Source organism: Phascolarctos cinereus, unplaced genomic scaffold, assembly GCF_003287225.1.
Source record: "Phascolarctos cinereus isolate Bilbo 61053 unplaced genomic scaffold, phaCin_HiC Scaffold_726;HRSCAF=1367, whole genome shotgun sequence".
NCBI classification, from domain to species: Eukaryota; Metazoa; Chordata; class Mammalia; order Diprotodontia; family Phascolarctidae; genus Phascolarctos; species Phascolarctos cinereus.
Genome location: NW_027556098.1, coordinates 215,338,508 through 215,358,958, shown reverse-complemented (window position 1 = coordinate 215,358,958; position 20,451 = coordinate 215,338,508). Strand labels below are relative to the sequence as shown.

At 36.5% G+C, this 20,451-nt stretch overlaps 1 long non-coding RNA gene across 1 annotated transcript in view; it reads left to right on the top strand.

Annotated features, from left to right (window-relative positions):
* The first annotated feature begins 978 nt into the window (after window positions 1-978).
* The window catches only part of LOC110211640 (uncharacterized), a 54,577-nt gene continuing 35,104 nt past the window's right edge, over window positions 979-20,451 (top strand). Inside the window, exons 1-2 of the long non-coding RNA XR_002325457.2 lie at window positions 979-1,123; window positions 10,957-11,020. This is a non-coding gene — a long non-coding RNA (uncharacterized LOC110211640). The remainder of the gene's footprint in view (window positions 1,124-10,956; window positions 11,021-20,451) is intronic.

Here is a 20,451-nt window from a genome sequence, read left to right as displayed (position 1 = left end):
CAGATTTTTACTGGAAATTCACCATTCAACCTTGTCATTAAATACTGCTTAGGGGATCAAACATGATGGATGATCATAGAGAAGGCAGCTATGGGTGGAGACTTCCTCCTTATTTTACTTTTTGAAAGACAAAATGGACTAGCGGATGAGGCATTGACCTTGGAGTAAGGAAGACCTAGGTTCAAGTCCTTAGATACTTATGTGACCCAGGACAAACAACTTAATCTTTCTGTGCCTCAGCTTCCTCAACAGTAAAATGAAGGAGTTGAACTCAGTGCCCCCTAGCTCCATTCTAGCTCTAAATCTATGTTCCTGTGGCTAGAGTTAAAATTACCAAATTCCAGAAAGGTAGCCTAGTTTTGGGGAGCTGATAGGCAAATCATCTGTACCTTCGCTCCTACCTAAAAGTCCAGAGGATCATAAGTTTATGGTTAGAAGGAAACATCCTGATAATCCAACCTACTCCCTCATTTTACAAATGAGTAAACTGAGATTATGTTACTTGCCCAAGATCACATAAGCAGTCACTGATAGATCTGGGATTTGTACCTTGAACCTTTGTCCTTCAATGCAGACATCTTTCCACTGTACTGAACGGATAAACCAGACCAACTTGTATTCTTGACTTTGAGACTTGCACATGTAACAGACCTTACATTGGACTACCTAAAGAGTTTAATTACTATACATGAGATACACTTAAGTTAAAATAATAAGACATCATTTGCAATAAGGTGCATAGTTCTAGGAATACAGGAAGTTCACTGACACAGAAGCAAATGCTCACTTACCAGATCTGTGCTGAGTAGAACACACATGAATGACATGGCAGTGTCCAAGTACCTAAGCAGTGCTCTATGGTGAATGAAAGAGGAGGGTATGACCCCTGGCAACGTGGGGAAAAGGCATGCCTTAATGACACACTTAAGTGCAAATTCAAGTTATTCAGCATAGCTGAGGAATGCTGAAGAACAATAACAAGAGAAAGACCAGCATGACAAGCAGTAATTAGAGATGGGGCAGCTATTTTTGAACAAAGACATCACACAGACCATAATGCAATGAGGCGGAACCACGAACAGCAACAGGTTCTTCTGAAAGCAGCTAGAATTCTAGACCAAAGGTCAGTCCTTTCTCTCTCCCCTCTCCCCCTCTCTTTTTCTTTTTTCTCTCTCCCCTGCCCATCTCTCTTTTTTTCCCTCTCCTCCTCTTCCTTTCTCTTCCTTTCCCCTCTTCCTCTCCTTTTTTCATTCTCTCCCTTTTCCTCCCTCTTCTTCTTCCTTTTTCCCCTTCCTTCTTCTTCCGTCTCTCTGTGCCTCTCCCTCCTTCTCTCCCTCTCCCTCTTTTTGTCTCTCTCTCTCTGCTTCCCCCAACCCATCAACCTCTCCCTCTCTAGCTTTCTCTCTCTCTCTTTCTTTCTTCTACTCCTTACCCTCTGTTTCCTCCCCCTCTTCCTCTCCCTCTTCCTTCTCTCTCTCTCTGTCCTCCTTTTCTCCTATTCCTTTTCCTTTGACTTGTCCTTATCCCTCTCTCTCTCTCTCCCTCTCCTAACACTCTCCACATCCCTTTCCCTCTCCTCCCTCTTTTTCTCACCCCACTCTTCCCCTTCTTTCCCTTCTCTTTTTCCTCCTCTCTTTCCCCCTTGTCTCTCTCCCTCCTCTCATCTCCATCTTCCTTTCTCTCCCTTTTCTCTCCTCCATTTCCTACTCTCCCTCTCTCCATGTAAAAATTACTGCCATTCACAAAGCAGTTTTCCCCTGATTATGCCCATATACAACTTCAGAAATCCTTTTAATATTAAAAATGAAACAGATCATATATATACTTATAATCACTATTAACTACTTATTAAATGCAATCCTATTTTTCTCATGGAGCATATATAATCTTTTTTTTTTACAACCTTCTTGAAATTTTTTAGCATTTTGCATTAGAAAGTTGGTCACCCAATTCACATCAGATCCAAGACGTAGAAAATGAAGGTGCTTTCTGGATACATATCTGCATGTAACATGCTGCTTTTATCATAAAAAGGGAAGCCCGTACTCACTTGTGACAAATCCTATGCTGAGGGCCAGGAGAGTCTGTACCATGATGGGATAGGCAAAAGGATTTTTGAATATACATCACAAGGCACAAAAGAAGCTAGAAAATCTATGACAGGCAAAATTACACAAGAATTTCCATAAGAGAGTCCATATAATTAGCATGTTAATTAGCAGCACAGACGGTTCATTGTTTATAGTCAGATATTTTCTGAACATATCTATTTATCTATATATCTGTAATGTCACATGTTTTGAATGAATATTCAATCAAACCACTGCTGGACTACTCTGGCTGAAATCACAGGTACTATTTTTCCACTTTAGACATAATTAAGGATAATTAAGAGGAAATTATGAGCTATAAGGTCATCTTTGCAGTGGAGAGTTGCAGTCTATCTATGGGGGGGTGTTGATTGCCATTGTTCTTTTTTATTTATTTTCTAGCTCTCAAATGAATTGAACTATTAACAGAAATTTTCTCCAAAATATTTTGGGAGGGAAAAAAGTATTTATTAAGCACCTGTTGTGTGCTAGGCTCTGTGCAAAGCACTTTACAAATATTATCTCTTTCAAACCTTTCAAAACCCTAGTAGGAAAGTGCTATTATTATCCCCAATTTACAGTTGAGGAAACCAAGGCAGACAGTTTAAATGACTTACCCAGAGTCACACAACTAGTAAGTATCTGAGGTCAGATTTGAACACAAATCTTCCTGACTCTAACTCCAGTTGCTGACTACTTTCTTTATCTCTCTATACATGATTAGGAACTTCAGGTTGTTGTTGTTGTTGTTATTTTTTGTTATCATAATCCTGTTTCTATTATTTGGCGACCCACTGAGAAGCAGCAATAGAATCTCAGATATTACTCATGGTGGTTTAACTTTCTATGGAATAGCCTTAGCATTTAAGAATCCCTGACAAATTCCAGATATCAGAGCCTTCTTTACATTAAAATTTTATCATGTTGTTACCTTTACATGCTAATATTTTAAATTTTTTTAAAATTATTTTTAGTACTTTAAAAGAAGGCATCACCTCTTAAGACACATTTAAATTTGGTTGATTTGTACTAATTGTAAATTCTAGCACGAGATCAGAAAAAAAAAATGATTAAGTAATGAATCCAACTGATTTTTAGCCTCTGACCCCAAGCAGCCCAAATCTCACTAAAGTTCTATTAATTTCCTAAGAATGCACACACACACACACACACACACACATACACACACACATACACACACACACACACATACAGAACTTAGCAGTATATTAGACTTTCACTCCTTTTCAATCCATATTCCACACAGCTGCCTAATTGATATTCCGTGACTTCTCCTGTTCAAGAAACTTCAATGGCTCCCTAGTGCTTCTTAGATAAAATAAAAACTCCTCTGTTTAGCATGTATGACCCTTTACTAACTGACCTAACAGTACATATCCTAATATACTCTAGAGACAGCTAGGTGGTACAGTAGAACATTTAATAATCAATCCATCAATAAATATTTATTAAGCACCTACTATGTGCAGGCACTCTGCTAAGCACTTTAGATACAAAAAAGAAAAAAGAGAGGGTTTGTCCTCAAGGAGCTTACAATCTAATGAGTGGAATGCAGGGCCAAGAGTTAGAAAGATCTGAGTTCAAAATTTGGCCTCAGATACTTACTAACTGTGTAACCATGGCCAGGTCACTTAACTTCTGTCTGCCTCAGTTTCCTCAACTGTAAAATGGGGATAATAATAGTACTACTTCTCAAAGTTGTTGTGAAGATCAAAAGAGATCTTTGTCAAGTACTTAGTATAGTGCCTGACACATAATAAATCCTCCCTCCCTTTGCTTCTTCCTTCCTTCCATTCCTACCTTCCTTCCTTCCTTCCTTCTGTCCTCCCTCCTTCCCTTCCTTCCTTCCTTCCTCCCCTTCCCTCCTTAATTTCCATCCTCCCTTCCTCCCTCCCTCCTTCCCTCTTTAATTTCAACTCTTTCTCCCTCTCTTCCTCTCCCTCCCTTCCTCCCTCTCTTACTTCTTCCCTCCCTTCCTTCCTCCCTTCCTTGCTTCCTTCCTTCCAGCCAAACTGTCCTTGCTACTACTCACAAATGACATTCCGTCTGCACCTTAATGCTTTTCTGGAAGCTGCCCTCCATTCTTGGAGGGCTGTAACCTACTTAGCCCCCTTTCAAGTTCAGTTCTAGTGCCCTACCTTTCAGAGCTACCCACCCCACAAATGATGGTACTTACTGATCTGTGAACATGTTACTTCCCTTCTCTAGAAGGTAAGCTCCTTGAGGGCAGGAATTGTCTCACTTATATGTAAAGTTTATGTCAGCAGAACCTAGCCTTAGGCTTTTCACATATCAATAGGTGTTTAATAAATGTTTGTTGAATTGGATATATTCATTTCTAAAGATACTATGTGAGTTCTGGTGTGGTAAGGAAACCTGTTCAAAAACAAGTGACAAGTTAAATACAATTAGCAATAAATTCAGTATATTCCTCCAAACCACAACAACCAATGCAGACTCTAAGCAAACCTACTGTAGATAAGATGACTCACGTGGAGGAGAATTATTTCAAGAATTCTGTGCTTTTCCACCCCCATTGGAAACACAGCCTTCTACTAGGTAACAGGACGAGTTCTGACTCCTGGAAGAAATTTTAAAACACTCCAAGCAGATTAATATGTCATAGTTCTTTACTAGATGGAGAATCCCAGGACAGGCTCACAAATAAATCTTCATTGAGGTTTCTTCATCAACTGCATTGAGTTAAAGATGCCTGGCTAGGAGATATCCCATAAATAGAGCCATGTGTATCCAACAGCCATCTTACTCTTCTACAAGGCAATGTTATAAAAAGCAATGACAGTCTTAGTCTGATGCTGATGATCTGACTTGTCTATTCATTCACTCATGACAAAAAATATTCAAAATTTTTGGGTTCCACAAGTAGAATTCTTAAAGAGACATGAAACAGGTCCTCTTCCTCTGAAGTGCTGAGAATATTTATTGTATACTCATGTCAATAACTATCTCTCTCTTGGAATACCTATAATCTGTAGTCTTTGTCTATCTGTGAGAAATTAGATTGGGGGAGGGATTCACCAGTAACAAAATCTGACTCAGATGAGGCTGATTCAGACCTTGCCTGAGAATAGTACTTAGACTAGCTTTGTTCTGGGGAAGCTAGGTGGCACAGTGGATAGAGCACTGGCCTGGAGTCAGGAAGACCCGAGTTCAAATTTGGCCCCAGCCATTAGCTGTGTGATCCAGGGCAAGTCACTTAACCCTGTTTACCTCAGTTTCCTCATCTGTAAAATGAGCTGGAGAAGGAAATGGCAAATCATTCCAGTATCTCTGCCAAGAAAACCTCAAATGGGGTCACAAAGAGTTGGATGTGACTGAACAACAACAACAAATCTTTGTTCCCTTGATAATCATACTAAAAAAGTAAGCACCCTTGTACCACTGTCTAATAGAACCAGAGAGTTAAAATTGCAGGGGTTCTTAAAGATCATCTTAGTTGAGCCACTTCTTTTTACTAATGAGGAAACTAAGGACCATAGAATTCAAATGACTTGACCAAGGTCACACAAGATATAAATAAAAGGATCAGGATTTGAACTTAAGTCTTCTGATTAAAAATCTAGTACTCTTTCTACTGTACCTTGATGCTTCTGCGGAACCAGTTGAGATAGGTTTATTAGAACTACCACCTTCTTAACAAGTAGGAGTAACAATATCATGCACTATCTCACAGTTTCTTTTTCACTTTAACCTGTCATTAACAGTTTTGACAGTTGTTAATAGTCCTGAAAGTTATTGCTATCCATTAATTCTAACATTTGGCATCCTTGACACCCCTTCCCTATCTCCCCCACGGAATTCATTAGCTGGAATACAGTTTGGAGGAGAGAATACTTTCCATTCAATTAAACTCAATTAGACTCCTCCATCACCAAGAGTTTAGACAGTAGGAGCTTTAGGTCACTCCAACAAGAAGCCATTGACGTAGATATCTTAAACACTGCTTCATCATACAGCACCTTGGACCGCTGTTAGTCAACAATAAACAAACAGTTAGATTTAAGTATAGTGATTTTTAAATGATATTTTGCCAAAGAATATAATCAAGTCACTAAAAAGGTGAGGAACCATGCACGATTTTGTGGAAAACACCATTGTTCATACATTATTAATTAATTCATTCAACATCTGTTTGTTGAGTACCTACTATATGCTAAACACTGGGTATGCATAGATGTGTAAGACATGGGTTCTGCCATTAAGGAGCTTAATTAAGATAATCATTACACAAGTAATAACAATATAAAATAAAATAAGGTAAGAGCTGACAAATGTGATAGAATAAAAGTTCTATAAGAGTTCAGAAGAGGGATATTTTGATCTGGCATAAATGGTACCTTAAATTTAGTATTTGAGTAGATATATATGGGTAGAGAGGGAATTCCAGGTGGACAAAATAGCTAAGTTAAGATGAGGAATCATTAAGGGATATTTGGGGAATGGTGAGTAATTGTGCTTGGCTGAAATATAGGGCCTACGTAGAAAAGTATGAAAGATAAAGACTGGCAATATTGGTTTGGTAGACTGTGAATCACCTCAGACACTTAGCTCTGTGACCCCGGGCAAGTCACTTAACCTTGTTTGCCTCAGTTTCCTCATCTGTAAAATGAGCTGGAGAAGGAAATGGCAAAGATTCCATTTCCACCTATCAGGAAAAAAGATACTTTAGTGTCTCTGCCAAGAAAACCCCAAATAGGGTCATGAAGAGTCGGACACAACTGAAATGACTAAACAACAACCACAAAAGACTCTGTGGAGGCTTTTGAATCCCAGGCTTGGGAGCGAAGACTTTATCCTTTCATATTGTAGAGTCACTGAAAAATTTTAAGCAGGGAAGTAGTAATCAAAACTGTGCTATAAGAAAATTAGCTGAGCTAGAAGTGTACAGGATGGCCAGGAAGCAGGAGGACATGATAGTAGGCTATTTATTCAGACACAAAGCGATGAGAGTCTTAACCAGAGTCTTTGCAGTGTGAATAAAATGAAGTGACAAAAAATGAAGCCAAGGGGGAACAAATGGACATATTGATTATTTAGAAAGAGAAAGAATTTTTAAAATGACTTTAAGGCATTATCTCTGGGTGAGTGGGAGAATGGTCATGTCATTAAGAGAAAATGATGATAGATGGCATAAGTAGAAAAAGGGAAGTCAAAAGTGAAAGTGAGAAGTTAGTCTTAGAGCATTATACATGTATACATATATACACATGTACACACATACATATAGTACATATATAAGTACATATGTGTGTGTATATAGTATGTACATAAATATATGTGTGTTTATATATATAGTATGTACATAGGTATATGTGTCTGTATATATATATATATATACATATATATATATATATACATATATATATATATATATATATATATATATATATATATATATATACATATATGGAGAGAGAGAAAGAGAGAGAGAAAGGTGTGGAATTTAGGTGCTAGAGGGACATCCAGTTAGAAATACTCAACAGGTAGTGGTAAAGATGGACTAACCTAGTGTAATTCTCTATAAACAGTAGGAATTTAATAAATATTTGTTCAATAAATTAACATATGCATGAAAGTATCATTGTCGTACAATGAGAGGCTTGATTTGGCAGGGATGTACGTGTGTAGATTAGATGGAAGAGAAGACTGGAAACATGGAAATTATAGGAGATTCTTACAGCACTCTGGGCAAAAGGTCTTGCTTTAGGGTACTAGTGATGGAAACAGTAACAGAGAGACTGATTTTTATGTTGGGGAAAAGAAGTCAAAGAAAATGCAATGGTTCTATGCCTGGTGAACATAAAATGCCTGGGTCTACATGGTGGTGTCATTAACAGACATGAGAATTCAGGGAAAAAAAGAGGTTTTGAGGAAGAAATGAAGAGTGCAGTTTAGGCTATGTTGTGTTAGGTGTTAGTGGGACATACAGATGGAAATTGGAACTGTAAGAAAAGTCAAGCTGAAGATGAAGGTTTTATTGTCACCATCATAGAGATGGTATTTAAAGCCATAGAAGGGATAAAATCATCAAAAGTATGAGTGTCAGAAAAGAAGAGATGATACAATAATTGACCTGATAACTCTTCCTCTGTGAGACCTGCTTATCAGAAGTAAGCATCTGTTTCCTAATGCAAGGCACATCAAGAGGACATGTCAACTATAGAGAAACAATTTTACAAGAGTTGGTGACAATATTGGCTATTTTCCCCCATCCATATTAAAAATACAGAAATTTTTTTCTGGGTAGATGGAAACAGAGTATTGTTTTCAGCTTGGTGTGGTGGGAAGGAAACTTGGCCTTGATTTTAATTCCAGCTTTATCAATTATTAGCTGTGTGACCTTAGACCATTTACCTGAGTCTCAGTTTCCCCATCTGTAAAATGGGGATAATTTATTTAACCTACTCCTCTAATGGAGTTCCTATAAAGATCAAGTGAGATAAACTTTGTAATGCCTTTTGTAACCCTAAGTATATTTTTCGGAAATGGCCAATGCAGGAATTTTTTTTGTTAACTATGCATATTTTTGCAAGGATTTTGTTTTTCTTCTTTTTTTGTTAAATGAGGGTGAGTGAGAGGGAGAGAAGGTAATTTTTTTTGTTAATTGAAAAGATTTTTTTTGCTTTGACTATGCATTTTTTATAAATGTTTTCTTTTTTTTAATGGGGGAAGTGAGATGGAGAGAAAATACATTTCTGTTCACTGAAAAGAATAAAAATTAAATTATTTTGTATGTCTAAAAAAAGCATAAGAAATAGGGTCCATGCAACTTCCATAGGTCCTTTGAATATAGTCTTCAAATTGTATTGCTACTTAATGTGTTTAGTGTGCTAGACCTAGGGTCAGGAAGACCTGAGTTCAAATCTTGCCTCAGACGTTACTGGCCATGAGACTCTGGTCAAGTCACTTTACCTCTGTCTGCCTCTCTTTCCTCATCTGTAAAATGGGCATGATAATAGTACTTGCTTCCCAGGCTTGTTGTAAGGATAAATGAGATGATATTTGCAAAGAGTTTTGCAGACTTTAAAATATTATATAGATGCTAGCTATTATATGGCAACATGTCTATTGAAAAAGCTAGAAAATCGGAAAGTACAACACTGTTATTCACCCCTAAACAACCCGTTTCAAAATCATTTTTTAAAAAAAAATCAACTAATGGCTACATATATGGAGTGCCAGCCCTCAGAGCTAGAGATAATAACAGCTAGCATTTATAGAGTACTTTGAAGTCTGTGAAGCACTTTACATCCATTATCTCATTTGTTCCTCACGACAACCCTGTGTGAGTACTATTATAATCTTCATGTTATAAGTAAGAAAACTGAGGCTGAAAAGAGGATTAAATTTGCCAAGGGTCACAGGCAGTAAATGTTGGAGGTTCGATTTGAACTCAAGTTTTCCTGATTCAAAATCCAACAATCTATCTATTGCACTACACAGCTCTGCTACCTAGAACTTGGGTTTAAGTCTTGCCTTGAACAGGTACTGCCTGCCATTCAGCTTCTCGGGGTTCTAAAGCAATTCTCTTAAGACCATAAGCTTCAGAGAAGTAACGGACCTGCATGGGTAGAGGGTATATGCATAAAATTGCATGCCTAGTCCTTATCCTATCCCTACACATAGGGAAAGCCACTACCTATTATTTAGCCAAAGAAAGCATATGGACTTCTACAGAATATCTCAAGCTTCAGACAATAGCAATCACCTTTGGCAAAAATGAACTTATTATAAATGAATCTTCTTATAAATGGTAGGTATCTTTTATTTCTATCCTAGCAATGATACTTTTGATTCTCTGGCAGAACTGATTTCTGTTGACCTAGGGCTGAAATAAGGCATCTTTCAGCCCCACTACTATTCAATATTTGCTGTAAGGTAAGAACAATGTTATTGGAACCAAATTTGCCCTCTTGAAAGACCTCTATTCTACTGATGCAGATGACAGAGTTATACTATCATTAATTCATATAGGTCTTAACAAGCTTCTCTCCAAACTCAGCAATTACTGAAAACAAATCAATAAATGTAAAGTATTCAAAAACAGAAGTAATGGTTTTGTGGAAAGGAATCTGCAAATTTTGACATACTATTAAGTCAGATAATCAAGTAAATGTCAGCAACTTAACAATCTAGGTGTTTTAATGAAATATTCTCTGGGAAAATTGAAAGAATAAAAGCTATAGTCCCTCAAACAACAGGATCCAAATTGAAATTGTTAATGACACAAAAAAGGCAGGCTCCTGATAGATGTTGTTTTCAACATCTTCCAAAGTGAAGCATTGGCCAACATTATATATAAGGCAGAAATGTGGTCTGGGACATCTGGTTGACAAGACTGGAAATGCTACCAAAAAAGCTATAAAAAATGTTGTTGTCTATCTAACTGCATGTCGTCATCTGGATGAATATCCAGTAGTTATAAATGAGGAAAGTATGTATAAGTTGGTAGTTGTTTGCTTAGTCATATTTTTCTTTTTTTAATTTAATAAAGTCCAAAAAATTTTTTCCACACCTTTGTAGTGTTCCCATAATTGTGTCATTTACAGCCCAGAATGAATGAATGAATGAAGCATTTATTATAAAGCACTGTTCTAAGTACTGTGAGTGCAAATAGAAAAGTAGGACAGTCCTTCTCCAAGAGCTGGGGTTACTTCCCAGGAGATCATGGCTGGGAGCACTAGGTCGGAATCATTGCTATTCCTATGGCTCTTGGGTTCAGGGTCCTTGACTATTTCCATAAGGGTCTGAGGGGAGATGGTAGTCAAAGTGATGGTGGTAGTTTGACTTGCCTGGCACATAGTGCTTCTTATCTTTCCCTCAGGGTGCCTTGCTGCTTCAACTAGGCTGGTTTGCCTTCCCTGTACGTGGCTGTTGGTTGGCAATTGGTGAGTATGGTCATTCCCTTCTTCATAGATGTTTCCCCAGATGATGGCTAGGAGGGCTTGGCTGGAAGCAAGAATGCTCATCTTCAGGGGCAGGGGGAAGGGAAAGTTTCTACTGTGTCTATCAAAACAAATAAGGAACTTCAAAACACTTAAAAAGCTGGGGGTGGGAAGGGACATAGAATACTGCTTAAGTATGTTCTCTAAGTTAGATACCATAGAAAAGACCCACAAGAAGGAAGAGAAGAAGCATCTGTTCAATTCACAGGAGACAAAATCCAAGAATCTAATCAGAAGAAATTCAATGAGAATAAGCATAAAGTCTTTAACTTGAATACAGAAAGTCAGCATCGCAAGTATCATAGAAAGAGGTTACTAGTTGTTCTGAAAATGACCTGGGGGTTGTGGTGGACTACAAGCTTCATATGAGTCAGTAGTGTGATGTAAAAGCAACAACAATAACAAGGTATTCTTGGACTGATCCTTGGAAAAGAGAAGGGAACAGGTTCTGGGAAGAGCAGAATGAAAATCCCTTTAGTATGCCTTCATCAGACAATCAGAATGTTGTGTTTGTTTCTGGGCACCAAGTTTTAAGGTTACTGACAAATTGGAGCATGTCCAGAGACAGGCAGCCAAGATGGGGAAGGGCCTTGAATCCATGACACATAATGATCAGTTGAAGTTACTGGGCATGTTTAGCCTGGAGAAAAGAAGATACATGGGGAACAAGTTAGCTGTGTTCCCACATATGAAGGCCTGTATTGTGGAAGACAATTAGTCTGGTTCTATTTGGCCCCACTGAATTTTTATTTTTGGATCTCTTTCCTGATGTGATTGGTGGATTCTTTCAATGCCTATTTTGTCCTCTGGTTCCAGTATATCAGGGCAGTTTTTCTTGCTAATTTCTTGAAAGATGCTGTCCAAGTTTTCCTTTTGATTATGGTTTTTAGGTAATCTGATTATTCTATTTTCTCTACTGGATCTATTTTCCTGGTCAGTTACATTTTTTTCTACTTTTTTTTCATTCTTTTGAATTTGTTTGATTGATTGTTGATGTCTCATAGAGGCATTAGTTTTCCCTTGCCAAATTCTAACTTTTAAGGAGTTGTTTTCTTCAGTTAGCTTTTGTACTTCCTTTTCCATTTGGCCAATTTGTACTTTTTAAGGAGCTGATTTCTTCAGTGGATTTTTGTATCTCCTTTTTCATTTGGACAAGTCTACTTTTTAAACAGTTGTTTTCTTCTTCCAAGCTGTTGACTCTTTTTTCATAATTCTCTTGCATCATTCTCATTTCTTTTCCCAATTTTTCTTCCATCTCTTATATGTTTTTTAACTCCTTTTTGAGCTCTTCCATGGATTCTTTCTGGACTTGAGACCACTTCCCATTTCTTGTTTGGGGCTTTGCCCATAGGTGTTTTGATCTGGTTGTCATCTTCCAAGTTTGTGTCTTGATACTCCCTGTCATCATAAAAACTTTCTATGGTCAGATTCTTTTGTTGCTGTTTTTTGCTCATCTTTTTGGCCTTTTTCCTTTCTTTTAAATTTGAATTCTGTCCCGGGGTGGAAAGGGCACTGTCTCAGGCTTCTTGTGCCAGGGGCTGCAGGCCCTGGCTATTCACCTTGTGTTGCATTGATGCTGCCCTGAGGCCCACAGGGGACCCTTGTGTCTGTCTGGTGCTGCTGGAGGTTGTAGGGGTCTGGCAACTTATCTGGTACAGAGTCAGGTCCTACTGCTGGTGTCTAGCTTGTGCTGAGGCTTGTGGGATGTTTCTACATTTCCCCAAGGGCTACACTGAAGCACATGCTGGTCTGGCTACTGGAGGCTGCCTGCCTGGGGCTGTGCTGAAGCACGTGGTGGTTCTCAGAGTTGGAGTCTGCCCATTCCCCTGACTATGCTGAGGCATGTGAGGGGTCCTAGTGTTGGTGTTTGCCTGCTCCATCACACTGGGGTTCAGGATCTCCCACTGGTTTGCTGAGATGGGGCTTTCTGCTGGCTTCCTGGGTTACTTCCTGTCCTAGACTGAGCTCCACTTTCATGCAGGTGAGACAGACCTTTCCTGCCAATCTTCCAAATTTCTAGGGCTAAAAATTGTTTCACCCCATCTTTTTGCTGGTTCTGCTGTTCCAGGATTTATTTTGGGGAGCTATCTTATGGTTGTTTGGAAGTGAATATGGGAGAGTTATGGTAATTTAGTGTTTACTCCACCATTTTGGCTCTTGGAAGTCCAACAAAAGGTTTTCTAAGAGGGCCTCCTCAAAGCTGGAGTCCCACTACTGGGCTGTATTCTCAAAATGGACTCAGTCATTCATATAATTTTCTATCTCCCCTTTCAAAGCTGTAATCTATCACATAAGCTGCTGCTGCTCCTCATCAGGAAACTCTCTCTATAGAAAGAAATGTTTTCCCTGGAAAAGTCTGGGAGCTCAGTGCAAACCTCCTGGTTTTCTTACAACTGGGGTTGTGGGGGTGAAGGTGGACTAATTGATCTCTAACATCTCTTTCCAAGTCTAAAGCTAGGATTCTAAGTTACTCACAGTATTCCAACTAGTATTTACTTAGACCAATTCCAGAAAAACTGAGTTATTTGTTGGCTAACACAGACATGTGTCAGCTGTTTCAAAAATCAGAGCTGAAGTTATTTTAGACAGTATCATTAAATTGACACAGTGATGTAGTGGTCTGATGATTCCTTTGATAAAATTACTTCTGACTTACTAAATATGTTCATGCTCACTCTCAGTAACTTACTCTGAACATGGCACTGGACTTGTACAATCAACCAACCAATCAAAAAACATTTGTTGAGTGCCTACTATGTGCCACGTACAGTGCTAGGTGCTTTGGGAATACAAAGACAAACATGAAGTACCCCTTAACCACAAGGAAAGTACATTCTATCTATTTAGTGAATAATAAATCATTCAGAACTGGAATATTGAATTCATATCTATAAGGCACTTTGTACATTTTAGTTGTTGTTAGAACCCTATGGTTTCTCTTTTCTACTTTTAAAAGAAGAATATGTAACCTATATGAAGTCAGTGCTGAGGGAAAGGGAAACCAGACTGAACCAGGTCAACCGCCTAGGGCCCAATCTCAATGCAGTATCATGGGAAATAGAATCTAGTGAGAAGTTCTCAGTCAGGTCAGAAGCTATGACCCTGTATTCTGAGAAAGGTTCTTGGAAAGATAAGGATGATCTGCTTCCCCAAGAAGAACAGAACCTATTTTATCAAAACTAGGACCTTTGAACTCATTCAGAGATGGAGTCAACCAGTGAGACCTTACTTCAAGAACCAAAACAGGAAGCCCAGACTGTATGGCTCTTCATGAACTAACCAGGGCCTAGCCACTACCTGACCACTTCTCTCTTGGTCTTGTTCCCAGTATTCCTACCTAGATTTGTAGAGTACTAAAGATAGAAGGAGTCAAGGGTATCATATAGGCCAGAGGTGTCAAATAAGAGGCTGTAAGGCAACGTCCTTCAACAATCCCAGTGCAGCTAAGGTCGCTGAAATCAGACTAAAATGTAACATTTAACAAGATAAGGAAAACTACAACAAGGCATAGATGATGCTAATATGAGGTTTTCTATGTCAATATATACCTTTGGGAATCCTTATGTCAGTTTAACAGCATTTCTATTTGACTTTGATACCATTGACTTAGGCCAATACCCTTATCTTGTAAATGAAGAAACTAAAGCCCTTAGAGATGGGAGAAAACAGCAACATCTTGCTGTGTGTGACTAGCCAGGAGACCTGGAGTATGGCTTTAGTCCCTATTCAACATTACCTTACTGTGTAACCTTGGACAGATCATTTCTCTCTTCTTTGGGTCTCAATTTCCTCATCTGTAAAATGAGTAGAGTAGACAAGGTAATCTCTAAACTCCAAAATTCTGATTCTGTTAGTATAAGTCCAATGAAAGAATGGAATTACCTTGGAATTAAAAGGTAAGCCTTTAATAAGACTAGGAAATAAATTTACATCATGATTTTACTTAGATCACTTACTTGATGGACGCGTCAATAATCTTTTCAGAAAGTCAAATACTGTAGCTGTATAGACGGCATATGTAAAGAACCTTACAGGCTCACCACAAAAGTAGGGACTTCTTGATGAGCTGGTAGATCTTGTGTGATAATGTGGCTCTATGATATTGTAATTATTTCTTTCTGGCTGCTTGCAATATGTTCTTCATGACCTGGGAGTTCTAGGATTTGGCTATAATATTCCTGGGAGTTTCATTTTGGGATCTTCTTCAGGAGGTGATTGGTGGATTCTTTCAATTTTTATTTTACCCTCTGGTCCTTGGATATTGGGGTAGTTTTCCTTAATAATTTCTTGAAATATGATGTCTAGGCTCTTTTTTTTTAAATTATAGCTTTCAGGTAGTATTCTTAAATTATCTCTCCTCAATTTGTTTACCAGATCAATTGTTTTTCCCATGAGGTATTTCACATTTTCTTCTTCTTTTTTATTCTTTTTACTTTGTTTTATTGTTTTTTGAAATCTCATGGAATTATTGGCTTCCACTTGCCTGATTCTAACTTTTGAAGAATTACTTTCATCAGTGAAGTTTGGTACCTTTTTTTGCCATTTGGGCAATTCTATTTCTTAAAATGTTTTCTTCAGTATTTTAGAGCCTCTTACCAAGCTGTTAATTGTATTTTCATAATTTGCTTTCATTATTCTCACTTCTTTTTCCAATTTTTCCTCTACTACTCTTATTTGATTTTAATATCATTTTTAGCTCATCCAGGAATCCTTATTGGGCTTTTGTCCAATTGATATTTTTCTTTGAGACTGCTTGCAACTGGTTTGATACTGTTGTCTTCTGAGTTTGTTCTTGATCTTCAATGTCATCAGAGTAACTTTTTATAGTTAGGTTTGTTTTTCTGTTATTTGTTAAATTTTCCAGACTATTTCTTGACTCTGAACTTTATGCTAAAGTTGAGCTCTGTTCGTGGGGTAAGGGTGGGGTTGGAGGTGTCTCAACCTTCAAGATCTTTTACACTGCTGTTTCAGAGCTAGTTCTGTGGATTGGCAAGTTTTTGGTGCTTCTAAGTATTCCTGTGAGAGATGATAGAAAATTTTATATTCAAATATAAGACTCAAGAGAAGCATAAAAAAAATAAATGTGAAAGAGAAATCATAAGGCAATCGATAAGGTTAAACTGTTTACATTCCTATATAGGAAGATGATGCATGTAACTCCTAAGAACTTTATCTTTATTAGGACAATTAGAAGGACTCTATATAGATAGAGAGCACAGCTGGGAGTTGGCTATGTTGGGATGATCTTTAAAAAGTGTATGGGTGAGAAAGAAATGGGAAGAGAAAGGAAGATTGAGGAAAATTATCTTACATAAAAGAAGTGTGCAAGGAAGAGATTTTACAGTGTAGGGGAAGAGTATATATACACATTCAACTGGGTATAGAAATCTATGTTACCCAACAGGGAAATAGGAATGAAAGTGAATGAGAGAAAGGAAGAGGATGTGATAAAAGGGAGGGAAGATTATGGGAGGTAGTGATCAGAAATAAACCAAGTTTTAAAGGAGGGACAGAGTAAAAAGAGAGGATAACAGAAAAAAAATAGCATAGCTAGTAATCACAACTGTAAACATGAATGACATGAATCCACCCATAAAATATATGTGGATAGTAGAATGGATTAGAAACTAGAATCCAACAACATGTTGTTTATAAGAAACACTTGAAACAGAGAGATATATACAAAGTTAAAATAAGGGGCTAGAATAGAATCTATTATCCTTCAGCTGAAGTAAAAAAAAAAACAGGGATAGCAATCATAATCTTAGGCAATCAAAAGCAAAAATAGACCCAATTAAAAGAGATAAACAGGGAAAGTACATCTTGCTAAAAGGCACCATAGAAAATGAAGTAATATCAATACTAAACATATACCAAATGACATAGCATCCAAATTCTTAAAGGAAAAGCTAAATGAATTACATGAGGAAATAGATAGTAAAACTATACTAGTAGGGGACCTCAACTTGCCTTTCTGAGAATTATGATAAATCTAACCACAAAATAAATAAGGAAGAAGTTAAAAAGATGAATAGAATTTTAGAATAGTTAGATATGGAGAAAATCAAATAAGAATAGAAAGAAGTACACTTTTTTCTCAGCTATACATGGCACCTTCACAAAAATTGACCATATATAAAACATAAAAACCTCACAACCAAATGCAGAAAATCAGAAATATTAAATGCACCCTTTTCATACTATAATGTAATAAAATTTTATTCAATAAAAGACTGTGGAAATATAGATTAAACGTTAATTGGAAATTAAATAATCTAATCCAAAAGAATGAGTGGATTAAAGAACATACCATAAAAACAATCAGTATCAAAGATATTGACAACAATACAACATACCAAAATTTGTGGGATGTAGCCAAAGCAGTACTTAAGCAAAAATTTATATCTTTAAATTCATACATCAATAAAAGAGAGAAAGAACAGATCAATGAATTGGTCATACAACTAAAAAAAATCTAGGAAAAAATTAAAATTTCTCAATTTAACACAAAAATGAAAAACCTGAAAATCAAAGAAGAGATTAATGAAATTGAAAGTAAAAAAAAAAACACATTGAACTTATAAATAAAACTAGGAGCAGGTTTTATAAAAAAAAATAGATAAGCATTAGTTAATTTGATTGAAAAAAAAAGAACACCAAATTATCAGTATCAAAAATGAAAAGGGTGAATGTACTACCAGTAAAAATGAAATTAAAGAAATTGTTGGGAGTTATTTTGACCAATTATATGCCAGTGAAACTGACCATCTAAGTAAAATGGATGGAAATTTACAAAAACAGAAAATGTTCAAATTAGCAAAAGAGGAAATAGAATACTTAAATAATTTTATCTTAGAAAAAAAGAAATTGAACAAGCCGTAAATGAGCTCCCTAAGAAAAAATCCGCAGGAACAGATGGATTTACAAGTGAATTCTACCAAATATTTAAGGAAAAATTAACCTCAATACTATATAAACTATTTGAAAAAAAGTTTAAAAATGGAGTTCTACCAAATTCCTTTCATAAAACAAATATCATTTAAATACCTTACCCAGAAAGACCAAAAATGGAGAAGGAATGCTATGGGCCAATTTCCCTAATGAATTTTAATGCAAAAATTTTCAATAAAACACTAGCAAGGAGATTACAGTAATATACCACAAAGATTAATCACTATGACCAGGTAGAATTTATACCAGGAATACAGGGGTGGTTCAATATTAGGAAAACTATATGCACAATTGACCATATTAATAACCAAAACAACAAAAATCTTATTATCATGTCAATAGATGCAGGAAAACTTTTAACAAAATACAATGTCATTCCTACTAAATACATTAGAAAGCATAGGAATGAATGGAGCCTTTCTTAAAATGATAAGTATCTAAAACCAAGAATAAGCATTGTCTTTAATGGGATTACACTAGAAGCCTTACTAATAAGATCAGGAATAAAGCAAAGAATGTCTATTATCATATTGCATTAGAAATTCAAGCTATTGCAATAATGAAAGAAAAAGAAATTGAAGGAATAAAAATAGGCAGTGAGGAAACAAAACTATCACTCTGCATATGTTATGATGTATACTTAGAGAAACCTAGAGAATTAACTAAAAACTAGTTGAAACAATAAACAACTTTAGGAAAGTTGCAGGATATAAAATAAACCCACATAAATCATCAACATTAGGGGCAGCTAGGTGGCGCAGCAGATAGAGCACTAGCCCTGGATTCAGGAGGACCTGAGTTCAATCTGGCCTCAGACACATAACACTTACTAGCTGTGTGACCCTGGTCAACTCACTTAACCCCATTGCCTATCCAAAAAAAAAATCATCAACATTTCTAAATATTACTAACAAAACACAGCAGGAAGAGATAGAGAAATTTCATTTAAAATAACTATAGACATTACAAAATACTTGGAAACCTATCTGCCAAGACAAACCCAGGGACTACATGAACACAAGTACAAAACACTTTAAAAATAGATTTAAACAACTGGAAAATATTAATCGCTTATGGGTAGGCCGAGCCAAAATAATAAAATGATCATTCTACCTAAATTAATTTACTTATTTAGTGCCATATCAATCAAACAAATAATTATTTTATAGAGCTAGAAAAATAAATTAATCTGGAAGAACAAAAAGTCTAGAATATCCAGGGAATCAATGAAAAAAAAGTGAAGGAAGGTGGCAAAATAATAATCGTTAAAACAATCTTGTACTGGCTGAGAAATAGAGTGATAGATCAGTGGAATAGATTAGGTACACAATACACACTAGTAAATGACTACAGTAATTTGGCATTTGATAAACCCAAAGATACAAACTTGTGGGGTAAGAACTCACCATTTGACAAAAATTTCTGAGAAAATTGGAATTCATTTTGGCAAAAATTAGGTATAGACCAACATCTCATACTGTATACCAAAATAAGATCAAAATAGGCAAGTGATTTAGATACAAAGGGTGATATCATTTCGGGAGCATGGAAAAGTTTACTTATCATATTTATGGATAAGGGAAGAGTTTATGACAAATAAGAGATAGTGATCATGACAGGAAATAAAATGGATAATTTGGATTACATGAAATTTAAAAGGTTTGTACTAACAAAACCAGTGCAGTAGTAATTAGAAGAAAAGTAGGAAACTGAGGAAAAATTTATAACATTTTTTTTCTGGTAAAGGCCTCATTCCTCAAATACATAAGGAATTGGGTCAAATTTATAAAAGTAAGAGCCATTCCCCAATTGGTAAATGGTCAAAGGAATTGTCAAAAGCAGCTTTCAGAAGATGAAATCAAAGCTATCATCACATGAAAAACTGCTCCAAATCACTATTGATTACAGAAATGCAAAATAAGACAACTCTGAGATACCATCTTACACTTATCAGATTGGTTACATGGCAGAAAAGGAAAATGATAAATGTTGGAGAGGATATAGAAAAATAGGTCCACTAATGTACTATTGGTGGAATTGTGAACTAGTCCAACCATCCTGGAGAACAATTTGGAACTATGTGTAATGAGTTATAAAACTGTGCATACTCTTTGATCCAGCAATACCAATGCTTCATCTGCATCCCAAAGAGGTCAATGAAAAGGAAAAAGGATCCTTATGTACAAAAATATTTATACCAGTTCTTTTTGCAATGGTAAAGAATTGGAAATTGAGGGGATACCCATCAATTGGTGAATGGTTAACTAAGTTATGGTATATGATTGTGATAGAATACTATTGAGCTGTAAGAAATGATGAACAGAATGGTCTCAGAAAAACCTGGGAAGTCTTCTATGAATAATGCAAACTGAAGTGAGCAGAACCAGGAGAACACTGTACACAATCACAGCAATATTGCAAAA